At 42.0% G+C, this 17,009-nt stretch overlaps 1 pseudogene; it reads left to right on the plus strand.

Moving 5' to 3' along the window:
* The window catches only part of LOC100619712 (zinc finger protein 850-like), a 41,748-nt pseudogene that overhangs the window by 17,737 nt on the left and 7,002 nt on the right, over nucleotides 1-17,009 (plus strand).

Below are 17,009 nucleotides of genomic sequence, written 5' to 3' on the forward strand. Positions count from 1 at the left end.
AATGGGATTCACTTCTCTAAAGGTTCTATTATTTTGGAGCAATTCTCTTTCATGTAGAGAAAAATCTCTTTTCACTTTATCATTTTGATTTCTTCCTTAAAACATGATTTCTCTTCTTTTTATAATCTATATTTCATCTTCTTCCTTTATTTCTATTCTTAAACAATAGAACAATTTAATCTTTTTTGTTTATATTTTTGGTTTTTAGGAATTCATAAAATTTTCCTTTTCGTTGGGGTCTCCCAAATTCTGATTCATCATTGCCCTATATTTTTTAATTGTTTGAGCAATCACAATGGGAAGGCCCTTCTTTTCTCAACTGATAATTCATCTATTTAATTCTTAAGGTGTTACCAACAGAAACTTCTTCCAAACCTCTATCCTTCACCATCCTCTAACAGACATACCTGTTGCGCCATTGTGGGATAGTCATAAAATCCAAACGTCCATTTGTAAAAGGGTAGTTTTGGGGACAGGATTGAACTGGGCCACTATCAGGTTGTTAAGTGTGGGTTGAAAGGCCAACAGAAACTCTGTCCAGGCAGAGGCTGATCTGAGATCACACACAGATCACTCAATATAAATGGAAAGTAGTTTAATGTAAAAAGGGGAAGGTTAAAAGGGATTGGGATAAACCTAATGCTAAATTCTCTTAAAGTCCCAGGGATCTAATGTCTCCTCAAGGAAAATCTTCTCAGAGTTGTTGATCTACACTAAGCCCTCTCCTTACTTCCTAGAAAAATCCCAGTTCCTGTTCTTGCTAAGCTGCACTAAAATCTCCCTTAGTTGATATTAAGGTACTGGTCTGTGGTAATTCCCCAAGCCCAGAGGGACTTGGGTCTCCCACTCATTGACAGCTACAGTTGACAAGATATTGAGTGAGGCTAGCATCAGTTCAAGGATCTTCTTTCTCAGGAAACAGGACTTCACAGGAAGGATGGAAAAGAGTAATCCCCCAAGGTAGGTTTGTCAGAGGTTGAGAACTTGGAGCTCATCTAAGATATAGATGTGAGTGTCCTCTGGTAAGAGGTGAAAACTCAAAGTCTGTCGGAGAGCAAGCCCAAGTGCCCTCTCGCTCCTCTTCTTTAGGTCTCTCATAGTAATACATGTCTGTTGCTGGCAAAGGCATGCTGTTACTATCCATTCCATGAACCTTGGATGGTGTTTGAGTCATAATCTTACCCCAATGCCTATCTACATTTCTTGAAAATATTCTCTCACCCTAATTCCTGGAATCCTTATCCTGCACCAGGTGTTGTATCTACCATCTTTGTTGCACTTTCCCAAGGACTGTCAGCCCTTTGCCAAGGACCCATCTTAATGGTATTACTTCATTCTTTGTGATCTGTACCTTTAAAAACCCTTAGTTGCCTACAATGAACTGTACTTTGTCTGCCAGCAGTAGGCAAAAACCCTTCTGACCTCACACTGTGTCTGTTATTTTGATTCTTATTTTTCCCTTGCCCTTAGTCAAAGGCAAGGTCCCTATAATTTCTACCTTTGGTATTCCTCTATTCTTTTCCTCATTCCTTACCTGTGGAATCCTGGTCTCATTCCTGCCCCCCACCCCTGGGGGCATTAACATAGGTTGACAGCCAAAAGCCTCCCAGATGTTAGCAGTCAGCTGTTGAGTTGTTTTCACTCAACTCTCTTTTTTCAAGATTCCAGAATCCTTTCCTGCCTCTCTTACATATAACACATTTAAGGAACAACTTCAGCTCACACATCTCCCCATCTCTCCCCTGGAACTTCTGACTATTTTCTCCCCCAGCCCCTAGTGTCTGTGACCTTCTCTCCCTCCCCTTTATATTTTCTGTATTGGCATCACTTAAAAAGTATAAACTCCTTGAGGACAGGACAGTCTTTATTCTTTTGTATTTGAGCCCAGGTGTTAAGATGGTGCTTGGCATATACTTGACACCCAAAAAAATGCATATGAACATCTTCATTTGAGGATCTTTGATTTTGCTATAAAAGCCCGGCAGGACTAGACGCCACCTTCTTTTGTCAGTATTCCACCACCACTTCCCTCTGCCTACTCCTTTATCCAATGTCACTGATCTCCTTGCTATGCCAGGAAAATGACACTCCATCTCTAGCCTCCAGGTATTGTCTGTGGCTTAACAAAATGGCTGGAGTTCTCTGTCTTCTCATTTTAGCCTCCTAGATCCCTTCAAATCTCAAAATCCCCACTTCTACAGGAAGCCTTTCCCAGCTCCTCTTCATTCTAATGGTCATTATAGTCTACTGACCTTTTTATTGAGTCTTGGTACATATCTGTGGGCTTCTTGTCTCCTCCATTAGATTGTAAGATCCTTACAGATAGGCCCTGTCATTTGCCTCTTTTTGCATCCCCACCACAAGCACAGTTTGGCACATAGTAGGCATTTAATACATGTTTCTTGAATAACTGCATGTATTCTATCTCAAAACCCCTTCGTGTGATCTTCCAGGGGCTCCTTTCTTCCATTCTCTAAGTAAGTGGGAGCTCTTGTCTTTGAAAATGCCAATCACGTACAGTGGCAGCTGATCCACCTCAACTTCCTATAGAAAATTAGTTTAAATTAGGTGCCCTTTACTAGGGAGATATCAATCTCTCCTTATGAAGCGTGGAGAAATCCCCTTCCCCAAGCAGCTTCGGGAATATATATTAATATATATATGTATATATATACATTAATACATAAATATAGGCCTTTAATATACTCTTTTCAAACGTGGCTAAGAGACTTACCCCCTTTAGAGAAAGAGATAATAAGTCAGGAGAAAGGGAATTTCCAATTAGGGAAGTTTGAAGATGAACATGGAATGATAAAGCTAGGTGGGACAAGGAAATAAGTTGTACTTCCAAAGGGGAAAATCCTTCAGCTTCAAATACCAGGAAGAAAGATTCAGCAAGTAAGATTAGGGAATCTGCGGTGGAGACATTGTCAGAGGCCTGTGTATGGTGCCACTGAAGAGCAGTTTTCAGGGTGGAAACTGAAGTAGTCCCCAGTTCCTATTCACCCTGAGGGGCTTGGGAAGAGGTCCTAAGTAATGAGTGAATAGAGGTAGGTAGGGGGCCAGACAACTGAAAAGTAAAAACCCTTTTCAGTGAGAGATAAATGGTAAAAGATAGGACAGTCTTAGGGAGATCGCCAAGTTAAGATGTGCCTGAAAGAAGCAAGATGAGGAATATCGAGACAGAAACATGGGACACAAAGCCTCAGTCCAGAGGAAGAAGAAGTTCACACGAGAGGACGTTGATCCACATAGGAAAGAAGTGAACACAGTTCCTAGGGATAGTCCGTGAGGAGCTAATGGAAAGCCTGGGAAAATTCCCCTCGGTATGAACACTTTTTTACAGTTTTGTTGTTTTCAGTGGGCAGGTCTGAAGATTGACCCTCTGGCCAAATTTGAATCTACTTATTATATGGTTTGTGACAACCTCAATAAGACTAAACAAGAGAGAATTCAAAGGTGATGAGGAGGTAGCATAGGCTGCCTTATGGCAACCAGAGGTAGAAAAGGGCAGAAGGAAACAGAGCATTGGCTGTAACAGTTACTGCAGCAGAGAAGGGAAAGGACTCAAGGGAAGAGAGAGAGAAGACTTGGGAGCCACCAGAGTCTCTCCCTTCCCTGTATCTGATTCCTCCTGCTCCCTAAGCGCCACTTGCTCTTCCTGGGCCTCCTGTGAGAGCATCAGCACCCCAAATAGAACCAGGGCCAGTGCCAGGGCCTCCTGTGGCAGGGAAGCTGAGGGGTTACTAGAGGACCAGCTCAATTTCCCTTTTGGGGAACAAGCCACGCAGTATCCACTCAGAGAAGTGCCAGTAGAACAGGGGTCAGGATACAGTAGACCCACTCTCAGAGCCTCTGAGGCTCAGAAATCTAAGAGAGAGGAAAGACCTGCTGGAAGACCCAACTGGGCTGGCAGAACAACTTAACCAATTTCTGGGACCAAGTATGTGTACGCGGCAGTCTTGTACCACCTCTTTTCAAAGGAAGACAGAGATCAGGCTGCTACAAGGGTTTGGGACCCTGAGCATTCCATAGTCCCAGGTGAAGCAAGGGCTGGGCAGACATACCCCCTCCAAAGCCCTAACCGGGACGGTAACAAAACTGATCAGGCCCGGGCTGCGGCCGAAAGAGCCACAGAGCCTGCCACTGGCAGTCCGGACGCCAGAGACATCCCGGAAGGAATCGCCCCCGTTATTCCTCCGCGGAACGGCGCCCAGGAGTTCTCACAGGTGCAGCTCCTCCCCCTCCAGGGCGCTAAACCCAGGGGAGAGCGGGAGAACTGCATTTCCCAGAATGCCTTGTCATGACGTTACGCACACCTCGGCCCCTCCTCCTATGGCAGCCCAGGGGCATGCTGGGCTTGTCTTGATCCCGGCAGAAGCTGACTGGAGGGAGCCGGGGTCCGCAGCTGGGTGAGTGGGAGAATGAAGGTGCGGGGTGGATAGTCGTGCGTGGGCGCAGCGGGGAGTGTGCGTGCCAGCGCGGGTCTGTGAGTGAGTTTGTGTCTGTCCATCCCTTGAAAAGGGACAAACAGACAGAGGACACCTGTGATACCCAGAGGAATCACGCATCGCTATTGGGGGTGGGGCGGGAGAAAAAGAAAATGATCTTCGTTTCTAATCACTAATGTTTGAAAATGACCAAATAAAATAATGTTTAAAAGAAAAAAAAAAGGGACAAACACGGAAGTGCCCGTGTCAGGCCAGGCCTCTTGGTTAGGACCGGGAGCCGGGGGGCGGGGCTTAGTCCTCCCCAGAGGAGCGAATGCTCCTCCCTAACTGCCACCCCACCCACGCCTGGGAGCCAGGAGGTAGCTGGGGGATGAGCGAGGGGGCTGGTCTGGGTACTTCCCCAAAGGGGCAATGCGGACTAGAGAAGCAGCCGGCTGAGAATCAGTAAACTAAATTTATTTCCTGAGAGAAGGATTCAGAATATAATATAAGATATAACCTATGATTGATAATGAAATAATCCGAATATTTAGAATATGTGTAACAAATGGCAGATCTTTAGATCCTACTGGAAAAGAGGAAAATGTGGCTACAACGTGGGAGACTATTGCATAACAGTTAAAATAGAGCAAACCTATTTGGAGCTTAGAGTATGAAATTGTCCAAGAATGACCATGTGACCTGGTACATCAGGAAGGTTAGCTGACATTGACAGAATGATGCGTGTAATGAACAAGAAGCATGTAGTGGAAAGTTAGTGCGTGAGGGAAAGACTGTCTAGTGCTGTGGACAGAACATGCTCAGTGACAAGGATTCAGTCCTAGTCTAGCTACAGGGAAGTTGGCCAGGGCACTCCTCTCTTCTGAGCTTATGGGCCCAGTGAAAAGTGTGATGACGATGCTGAACCTCCCTGTGTCACAAGTGGGGTGAAATTCCAGTGTGATTGTACGTGCAAGTATTTCTGAATGCACCACACCATGGATGTGACCAAATAGTGTATCCAAAGACTGATTCTGCCTGCTGAAGTTAGAAAAGTTTTCTTCCTGAACGGGAGGGAAAATAGAATGAAAATCAGTTTATTATCTGCCAGGGAGAAAAGAACTTCCATTTCTCTGTGTGCTTCTTTCTTTGTATAAACCCTTATTTATCTTGTGCAGATGCAGACAGCACGTTTGAAGTGAGGAGATGACCACCACGCTGAGCCTCTGTGGAAGGGGATGAATTCAGGAGGGATTTTTCCTTTGACTTCAATTTAAGAAAAAGCTGTGACTGATAACAAGGGAGAAAAAAATCCAAAGTGATTGTGAATTTGATGAAACTGGAAAGAGATTCAGACAACATTCAATTATAAATCCCTCAGGGACTAACTGTTCTCAGGATAGTGGATATAACAAATGCTTTCCTGAATTGGTAGAGCTTCCTCAGTCCCTTTGGAAATCTCCTCAAATACACAAGTATCAGGACAACCTAAGAGAAATGGCCTCCAGGTGAAGTTCAGACCTCATTAGAAATTTAAAAAGTTATCCTGAAGAAATGCATTCTATAGGTAATAAAGGAGGGAAGACCTTCCCACAGAACTCTAAGCTTGCTGGACATCAGAGAATCCATACTGGTGAGAAACCTTATGAATGTTATCTGTGTGGAAAGACTTTCACCAAGAGCTCTAGTCTTACTAAACATAAAGGAATCCACAATAAAAAGGGACCTCATGAATTTAAACAGTGTGGAAAGGTTTTGAAAGAGAAAGACAATCTTGCTGAACATCAGAGAATCCATACTGAAGAAAAACATTTTGACTATCAACACTGTGGAAAGGCTTTCACAGATGTCTCTAATCTTATAGAACACAAGAAAATCTACACTGGAGAGCATGGTAAAGGAGAAAGGGGAAAAGGTGGTGGATAGATTGGGTAAGGGAGATAGCAACAAGGTTTGGACTGGTGTGTGTGGCCCATGTGCAGTTCTAGCGTTGGGGTGGAGTTTGAGGGCAAGATTTAGGAAGGAGAGGTAGATATGATCTGGAGGTTCTTCTGCCCCTAGATGTGATTGTTTCTTCTCTTAAAGCTTAAATTGTCTTTTGCTTCTGGAAGTTAGTTCTGCATGTTCAGGTAGCCTCTAGGACTGGGATAGTACCCCTCCCTGCCCCCTTCCCTTTCCTTTGGGCCTCATCTTCCCCATATGACCTCTTGACCAGCATCTCCCAGTTTTGCCAGGAGTAGGCCTGCCTTCTGGACTTGCTCCCAGCCCATACTATATATCTAGGCTCCTCATCACTTCCCAAAAGTGAGTGTCATCCACTTCTTTACCCCTGGGTTACTTTTGCCCAACCTTCATATCCCAACCATAGTATGAGAAGGAGATCTGAGTAAGGGGTCATTGAAGTTCTGCCTGGTTTAATCCTATCTGGTATCCCAAGCCCCTTCTGCCTCTTGGATCTTTGTAGGAGGATAGGGGAGGTGAATGAGGCCAAAGATGGAATTAGTGAGGATGGAACGTTTTCCTGTACTGTCCAGCTTTATTTCTAAGCCTGTCCCTCTCTATTCCCCTCAGACTGAGTAGGGTCTCCCTAGAGGACAGGGGGAAGGCCTTTTGATCCCCTCTGAAACCTCACCTTCTATAATTCCCTATAGGTATGCAAAGAGAAAGTTTCTCCACCTTGAGTATCCTCCTCCCTGAGGAGCACCAAAGTCTAGCCCTAGGAGAGGCCTTGGAACCGGAGAGAATGACACCTGACACCCAGAGACCCCCATCTCAGGTGAGTGCAGTCCATATCCAGACCTGATCAGCTTCACAGGTGGAGTACAGGAGAATTAAGGAATCTCTATCATGTTAGTCTTGAGGTATTCTTTCCGGTAATGTCATCAGAGCAGAAATTTTCCTCCTAAATCCCTTCCTTTTACCATTTCTTGGGTGTAGTCAGTATGCATTGAGCAAGTGGCTGCTCTGTGCCAAGCACCGTGCTAACTCCCGGGGATGCAAAAGGACATAAAATTACACTGTTATGGGAAGAAACCATGTGAGCATCTCTGTCTAGAAAAGCCAAATGCAGTATAGATGGGAGCCTTCTGAGAGGGCAGGACCTAACAGATTTATGGACCAGAAAAAGGTTATTTTTAGAAGGTGAAATTTGACTTGAGATGGAAAGGAAGCCAAGAGACCCAGGGAAAGAGGGAAGACACTCCAGTATAAGAGACCATCATTGGAAAGGGACAGAGTGAGGAGATGGAGAGTCCTGGTCATGGATAATCCAGGAGGCCAGTGTCCCTGAGTCAGAGAGGAAGTGGAGGGCAGGAAGGGTCAGAAACCTGGAAAGGGGGTCAGGGATGGCTAGGTGGTATCTGCTGTTTGCCACTAGCCCTCTCAGTATGTAAGTCATTTATTCCTGTTGGGAGAATTGTCATTGTCCTTGTGTCAAGGGTTACCATAGAACAAAGTAATTGTTGCTTGTTTGGTTCTAAAGTTGACACTCAGGAAGACTGAGGCAGCAGCACAAAAGCTGGACAAGTCCATGACAGTTTTTGTATCCACTCAAAAAAATGACCCACATGTAGGGTAGGTGAAAAACATTTGGGTCCCTCACATCTAGAGATCACATATTATGTATGTAGTGATTTGTCTTGTGTGTTTGGTTTCATTTAGTTATTTCAGTTGTGTCTGACTCTTTGTGACCCCATTTGGGGATTTGTTGGTAAAGATCCTGGAGTTTTTCAGAGCCACAGGTAGCTAAGGGCATGGGCTGGGCTTTACTCTATTCCTATTGGCTGTCTCCAAAGTCCTTTTTAGAACCTTCTTATGTGGCTTCAGACCCCTCAGCTTGGCTAAAATTGCTCCCACCAAGCTACCAGTGACATCTCTCTTTACAAAGCCTATATGGGCTACATCACTGCTTGTTGAGTATGGGTACAGACATTCCAGACTTTGTTAAACTAAGTAGGGTGGAGGAATGTAGAGTTCCCAAGACTCGAATCTGTTAGACCAAGTATCTCCATTCTTACAAATCAGGAAATAGCTAAATCAAATCTTCTAAAGTTCGGTCTGAGTAGGGTGGAGTAATTTTAAAATTCACACTTCACAAAATGTCTATGAGCTACATCACTGCTTGTTATCAGTGTGAACTCTAAGATCAGTACTGTCTGCTCTCACATACCCTATGTTGCATGAATTTTCCAGGTCCATGGTAGCCGCTGCCTAAATAAGCCAGTTCAGTTTCCAGATAGACAGGTACACTGTCATCTATTCTTCTACCAAGACTGTGACCCGATTAATCAGTGATGGCCATGTGTCTTAAAACTCTAGGAATGGCATAGGGATAGTCTCTCCTCTTGACCTCCATGCACATTATCCTGATATAATTCAGGAGATCCTAGTGAAAAGGAAAATTTTGTAAATTCTTATGAATCTACAAAATGAAAGGGAAAGTACAAGTTGTTTTATTGTTCAGAAATTTTATAATACAAATGAATACAGCTTAAAGTGAAATATAGATTACAAATAGAAGACAAATCATATTTTTAAAACATAAACATACTTACATGAGGATAGCAGTAGGTCTGAGCCTGAGCAAATACACAATACAATCGTAGTTTCTGGTGGGATAATAAATACAAAAATGTTACTTTAACATTCACCATACTGTGGAGGTAACATCGGATTCTTGAGTGGTTATGGCACTGGAAAAGTTCCACTGGGAATGATGAATCTAAAGACTTGGTTTTGGAAAGATTATGGTCCTAGCAACAGATTATGTCTGCCTAAGGACCAATCTAGCTAATTCTGGTCCTGGTAATGTATGTTAAAGGAACCAGAGTGGGTAATTTGATGAAATTAAATGCTGATAGAAGCATGGAGAAATAGGCCTAATATTACATTGCTAGAGGAACTGTGAATTGTGTTTTAGAAAACAAGATGGAAATATACATTAAATGCTGTAAAACCATTCATGGTCATTTACCTAAGTATCCAATTACTAGGATTAGGCATTATTAAGAGGACAGGAAGCTGTGTGAAAAGCTGTATTAAAATATTAGTGGAAGCTTTGTTAGTAATTGGAAATGAATTAGAAATCAAATATTTCTTCCAATCACTGCATTTGTTTTAATAGATTAGATTATTTTAATGTAATAGTTTATATTATGCTATTAGAAATGACAGATTGAAAATATTAAGAAAATAAGGGAAATAGATGAAAAGATGGAAAGAGAATAATATAATAATCCATTGTATGATAAAATTTCTTTAAAAGCTACAAAATCAGTTTGAATGGATAGCTGATTCTTGGTTGAAGACCCAACTCTCTTGCCTTTCTGAATATCATGTTCCATGCCTTTCGGTTGTTCAGTGTGCAAATTGCAAGGTCTTGTGTGACCCTGATTGGCATTCCTTTATATCTAAATTGTCTTTTTCTGTCTTCTTGTAAGATTTTTTCTTTAGCTTGAAAGCTTTGGAATTTGGCAATTATATTCCTGGGAGTTGTCTTTTGGGGGTTTAGTGTAGAGGGTGTTCTGTGAACTGTTTCAATGCCTGAATTTCCCCCTTGTTCTAGAATCTCTGGCAGTTTTCTTGGATTATGATATCAAAATTACTGTTAATTTCTGGCTTTTCTGTTAGACCAATGATTCTCAGATTGTCTCTCCTTCCTTGTTTTCCATGTGTGTCACCTTGTCAGTGAAATATTTTATGTTTTCTTCTAATTCCTTAACTTTTTGACTTTGCTTTATTAATTCTTACTGTTTTGCAAGATCATTGGTTTCCAGTTGCTCAATTCTGGTCCTTAAGACTTGATTTTCTGCTTTGATCTTTTGGCATTCAATTGTAATTTTTTGGTTCTCTAATATAATTTGTTGGTTTCCTTTTTGAACCATTTCCCACTTCTTTTTCCAGAGGGCTTCCATCTTTCTGACAATAAGCTCCATTTGAGACTCTTCCAGGGCTTGTGGACAATTTTCATTTTTTTTCCTGGTTTTTCCTTTGTTTGGCTTTCGTACAGGATTTCCTCTGTAGCTTGGGTTTTTCCTCCATAGAAAGTTTCAAGGGTGACAGTCTTCTTTTTTGATTTCTTGCTGGGATTTTGAGGCTCCTGTGCACAGTTAGCCTTTTTCTCTGGATGTTTTCACTTCCCTCTTTAGTCAGAAATCAGAGTCTTTAGAGCAGGTTTTTATTGTATATGGAGTTAATGAGCAGGGTCTCAGTTTTCCTCAGTCCTTTGCAGCTTTTCTCGGTGCCTTCCTCCAGGGGGAGCTCAGTGTCTGCTCTCTCTTACCCGCCTGTTTTTCTGGTTTAGTTACTTTTGGTGGTTGGTCCCCAGCAGACCTGGTTAATTCCCAAGGACCCTCAAAATGGTCCCTGTTTGTTCCAGAGGGATTCCTGTCTCACACCCTCACTCTGGTGGGCACGCTGGTTCTGCACACCTGAAGTCTGCTCTCTCTCACGTCTTGAGGTTTTCTGCCTAGCTGCCTTTTGGGGGGGGAGTCTCCCTGCTGTCCTAGTCAACTCACAAGGGTGCAGAAGTGCCCTCTCCTTGCGTCAGAGTCACCCCTTGCTCTTTCGTCTGAGCAAGCACTGGCCCCGGCTCTGGCCATGTAGGTGGGGTGGGGAAGGCTGGATCCGCTCGCGTTTGCATTTGGGAAAACTGGAAGACAGTGTGGGAGAGATTAGGTTTGGATCAACACCTCACACCCTACAGCAAGATGAACTCAGAATGGGTGAATGACCTGAATATAAAGAAGGAAACTCTAAGAAAATTAGGTGAACACAGAATAGTATACTTGTCAGATCTTTGGGAAGGGAAAGACTTTAAAACCAAGCAAGACATAGAAAGAGTCACAAAATGTAAAATAAACAATTTTGATTACATCAAATTAAAAAGTTTTTGTACAAACAAAACCAATGTAACCAAAATGAGAAGGGAAACAACAACTTAGGAAACAATCTTCATAACAAAAACCTCAGACAAAGGTCTAATTACTCAAATTTATAAAGAGGTAAATCAATTGTACAAAAAATCAAGCCATTCTCCAATTGACAAGTGTGCAGGGGACATAAACAGGCAGTTTTCAACCAAAGAAATTGAAAGTATTAATAAGCACATGAAAAAGTATTCTACATCTCTGATAATCAGAGAGATGCAAATCAAAAGAACTCTGAGGTATCACCTCACACCTAGCAGATTGGCTAACATGACAGCAAAGGAAAGTAATGAATGTGGGAGGGGATCTGACAAAGTAGGGACATTAATGCATTGCTGGTGGAGTTGTGAATTGATCCAACCATTCTGGAGGTAAATTTGGAACTATGCCCAAAGGACAATAAAAGACTGCCTGCCCTTTGATCCAGCCATAGCACTTCTGGGCTTATACCCCATAGAGATAATAAGAAAAAGACCTATACAAGAATATTCATAGCTGCACTCTTTGTGGTGGCCAAAAATTGGAAAATGAGGGGATGCCCTTCAATTGGGGAATGGCTGAACAAATTGTGGTATATGTTGGTGTGAATTTCAAAACTATTCAACCCTGTTCAAACCATTCTTTAGAGGATGGGATTTGGTTATTTCCTGATCAATAACAATAGAAATACTTGGAATGACAGAATCAGGTCTTGGAAACTGCAATCTCCACCCCACTCAAGGTAACAGGATTTAGGAAGGGCTGCAGCAAAGCTCAAGATTTAATTATTTGAGAATATGGCCTTCAGCAGACATGTGCAAAGGGGACAGACCTCTGGGCGGTTCTGGGTTAAGCTAGCACCAGCATTGGCACAGGTGAGACACAGGAAATGAGGGAGAGGACAGCTGAGGAGTGCTGGGGACTTCCTATGTGGAGGAGAGGAGGTTGTTGGAGCCTGGTGCTTGGGTGGAGGCGCTCAGACTGTTTCTCCATTTTGATCACGTGAGTGATAGGGACTGATCTCTTTTCTTTGCCTCGGCTATCCAAGGCCTTGGGCCTTTGGCCTAGCCTAAGCAGAGGGGGTATTTAAGCCCTATTCCCTTCTCTCCCCTTTCTCTCTCTTTGTCTCTCTCTCTCTCTCTCTCTCTCTCTCTCTCTAATACCTTTCTTCCTCCTGTTAGTAATTAAAAACTCCATAAAAGGTTGACTGCTGTCTTGAGTTTTCATTTAGAATTACATAGCTGAATTCCTTGGCGACCTTAAATTAATATATATCAGTCTTTTAATGTGATTTCCGTATCACATTGGTGGTGGAATACTATTGTGCTCAAAGGAATAATAACGTGGAAGAATTCCATGGAGACTGGAACAACCTCCAGGAAGAGATGCAGAGCGAAAGGAGCAGAACCCGGACAACATTGTACTCAGAGACTGATACACTGTGGTACAATCGAACATAATGGACTTCTCCATTAGGGTCAATGGAATGTCCCTGAACAATCTTCAGGGACTTAGGAGAAAAAACACTATCCACAAGCACAGGACAAACTGTGGGAGTAAAAACACCGAGGAAAAGCAACTGTTTGACTACAGGGGTTGAGGGGATATGACTGAGGAGAGACTCTAAATGAACACCCTAATGCAAAGACCAACAACATGGAAATGGGTTTGAATCAAGGACACATGTGATACCCAGTGGAATCACGGGTCAGCTATGGGAGAGGTGGCGGGAGGGGGGAAGGAAAAGAAAATGATCTTTGTTTCCAAAGAATAATGTTTGAAAATGAACAAATAAAATAATGTTTAAAAGTAAAAAAGCTACAAAATCAAAATCAAGAGAAAAAAGTATCAAAGTAAAACAAATTCAATGGGAAGTCAGAAGCAAAGAATGTTTTTTTGTTAGCACATACGTAAAATTTATGTATTTCAAACAAATTATAAACATTGTGAAGTTTGCCATTTTGTATATACTTGCTTTTTCATTTATTTAAATTTTTTTGGTGGTGGTATGAGTATATCATTGAAAAAATGGGGGGTTGTGTACCATCTGTTTTCCATGGAGCAGTTTGGAAACATAAATGAACTCTTCCAGGTAGCATAGTTTTATCAGATCTGGCCACTCTCTTGTCAGTTATCCCTCAATCTGCCTCTTAACTCATTCTTTTGACCTTTGGTTCCCGAGGTTCTAGAGTCCCTAGGCTATCTTTAGAGCATTTGTTTTTTATAAATGAATTCTTGTTGAAAATTAATACTGAATTGTGATGTTTTTGTGGAATAATTTCCCCTTTATCCCCCCACCCAAGTACCAAACTCCAATCTTCAAGTCTGTCCCCTCCCAAGGCCATGGAACTACGTTGGAATCTGCTTTCTTTTTTTAAGATAAAACAACTAAGAGCAGGGTTGGCAAGCCACGGTGAGCCTTGAACCATTTTGAGAGAATGCTAGGCCAGCCACAAGGCTAAATAAAGTTTGAACTGGTATCTTTCTTGTATGGATAAAGCTCTGCTTCTGTAATGAAATAATGAGGGAGCAGCAGTTGAAGCCTCTAATTCCCCTCTTCATTGGCCATTTATGAATCAGTGATCTCTTGGAAAGTTCAGGGGAAGGACTGAGTGGAGAACCGAAGGAGATAGATAGCTGAGAGAGAGAGAGAGAGAGAGAGAGAGAGAGAGAGAGAGAGAGAGAGAGAGAGAGAGCAAGGGCTCTTGGATGGAAACAGAGTATGATCCCATGTACATTTCATCTACACAGAAAAAACAGATTATGTGACTTTTTTCAGTAAAGGAAATGTGGTGATTTCTGGACTTCAGGAAAGTCTCTACCCAATCCCCCCACTCCTAATGAGAATAACAGGCATGCTCAGCATAGCCATGAATATTAAATTATGTTCCCTTAAGGTGGAGTGAACTTATTAAAGCACATGTAACATGACACAGGAGAGGTAAATATGACTAGAGGAGAACATATTATAGGTGTGTTGGGAAGTTGTATACCTCTACAACCCAGCCAGTGGAGAAAGGAGGGAGGACTCTGTGGCCAGGTATATGTAATAAAAGCTGCTTGTGCCAATCCAGGTATGTGCCTACTTGTTGGAGACCTGCTCTTGTAAGAACATCTTAATAAAATACTTTCCTGCTTCACTGTGGTTTTCCATTGAGTTCTTCATAAGACCATTGTTTCTCACAATCTAGATAAAAGTATTTCAACTTTTTGGAAATTAAGTAGATAATTCCTTTTTCTTTATTCTTTCCTAATTAATGATTAGTAATGTTTTTTTCCCCAGAATACACAGTACTTGTCACCTTCTCACAAACTCTTTATAAAATGTTCTTACTAGATCAATTCTGACATTTGGGATAAGGAAGAATTTCAGATCATCTCTCTTTCTCCTCCACAGAATCTTATACTTTACATACCATCTCCCTGATTCCATAAGGAGAAACAATTCAAAGTACGACACTTCTCCAGGTTTTACTATTCCAACATGATTCTCACTTCAGATACAAATGCTTTTCTCAGTATTCCATTAGACTCTGAATGACTGCTCTCCAGTGCTGGTTCTGATGCTATTCAAAGTTAAAAGTTTGGGGTAAATCCCTTGTGAGCTTCAGTTTCCTCCTATATGTGTTGATGAGGGTTGATGATTTCTGAAGTCTCAGCTCTAAATCTCATGACTTTTGCTGATTTAGGAGTCAGTAACGTTCCAGGATGTGACTGTGGACTTCACCCAGGAAGAGTGGTGCATGTTGAACCATTCTCAGAAAAAGCTGTACAGGGAGGTCATGCTGGAGAATGTGCAGAATCTGCTCTCAGTGGGTAAAGACCATTTCCTCTGGTAACTCTGAATCTGCCATCAAAGGAATGTTTTAATTCCAGGCCTAATGTGTAGGATTTTGAGCTTTTTATCAGTTATTAAAAAAGCAAATGTACTCTCTCTCCACAGAATCCTGCTTTTTCATGAAATAGATTTTCGAATTATGTGATGGGAAACTGAGATATTGCTTTGTTGTTCCTGAAATTGTCTGTTTTATATTTTAGGTAAAAAGGTTAAAACTCAAATGAATATTACATATTCACAGTCTTGAAGCTAATCTCAGAGTTTAGTTTCTAAGTGAACTGGAATTTAGTCTTCAAACTCTCATACCCATGCAGCTTTTCCTTGCAGATGGACATTAACCCTCTACCTGTCAAGGTAGCCCCTTTTTCTTTGGGATGAATCTAGTCATTAGATAAGTCTTGTTTAGAAGTATAAAATGATAGCTCATGGTCCCTAATTTTCCCGAGGCTAGCACATTTTTCATGATTCTTCCCTCAAATTCCAGCCCACATGGTAGAAAAGGAAGGGAAGGGAATAAGCATCTTTATATATATCTGTTTTATGTCCTGAACTAGGTAAAAGACTATAATTTTTACCATGTGGTCTCACAACATTCCTGTGAGTTTGGCATTATTATCATCATATCAGTTAAAGGAACTGAGGCATATAGAGGTTAAATGACTTGCATAAGGGCCAACCAGTTCCCCTGTATCTGAGGCTGATTAGAACTTGTCTTTTTGACTCTAAGATCAGACCTCTTCCCCCTTACACTGCCAGCTCCCTCTAATTTCTAGGTAGTAGAAGCTGTGGAATGTGCCCATCCTTCTATGACAGAGGAAAATGAAGATGAAATTTTCTGATTGCAAATGGGTTTAATGATCTCTGCCCCTCTCCAAAGGTGAATATGGAAATCATTGGGCTAAATTATCTATTTCTCTCTGTTCTAAATTCTTCTTTATTTCTTATACCCAGGGTTGCCAGTTCCCAGAGAAAATTTGATATCCAGTTGCCAGCAAGGGGAATCACCATGGTTGTTAGAACACAAAGGCACAAGGAGCTTCTGTCCAAGTGAGTGAGATTAAAGCAGATACATAAGAGCTACTATCCAAAAGAGGCCTCTGTGTTATAGGGAAGGAAGTGCTAGACTTGGGGCAGTCAGATCTGACTTGGAATGTGTTTGTAGACACATTTTAGCAGTGGGATTTGAGGCAAGTTATTAAATCTCTGAGCCTCAGTTTTTTTGTCTGTAATAAAGAAGAGAGGGTCGAGCTTCATGGCCTATCAGTTCCTTTCCAGTGATAAAGATAATATCCTCTCTAAGAAGTCTTTGTTGGTAACACCAGAGCATGGAACTCTCCTGAAACCATCTAGGAAGGCCTGAGGCTTTCCAATATGAATTCTTTGCTAGCTTTATCCAAGGCAACAAGCATTTATGAAGCTCCTGCTATGTGCCAGTTCCTGTGGTAAGTCCCAGGAATACAAAGAAAGGCAAGGGAGAAGCATGCTCTCAAGGAGATCCCTATCTAATGAGGAAGGCAATATGCAAATAGTTATGTGCAACCCCACCATATCCAGTATACATTGGAGCTAATCCAGACAGGGAAGGCCCTAGGGCTAAGGAGGAGTGGACAAGACTTAGTGTGGGATGAGGGATTTAACAAGTGACTTGAGGGAAGCCAGATGGGTATTACCAGCCTGAGGGGTATCCGGAAAAAACCCTGGGAGTCAGGGGGATAGTGTTTCCTGGTCAAGAGACAAAAAGAGGCATATACCACTGATCATTGCATGTGTGGAGAACACTGAGGTGAGGGATGACTGGGAACATAGGAAAGTGGCAGAGAATAAAGGGCGTTAACA

This window comes from Monodelphis domestica, chromosome 4 (assembly GCF_027887165.1).
Source record: "Monodelphis domestica isolate mMonDom1 chromosome 4, mMonDom1.pri, whole genome shotgun sequence".
Classification (NCBI taxonomy): Eukaryota; Metazoa; Chordata; class Mammalia; order Didelphimorphia; family Didelphidae; genus Monodelphis; species Monodelphis domestica.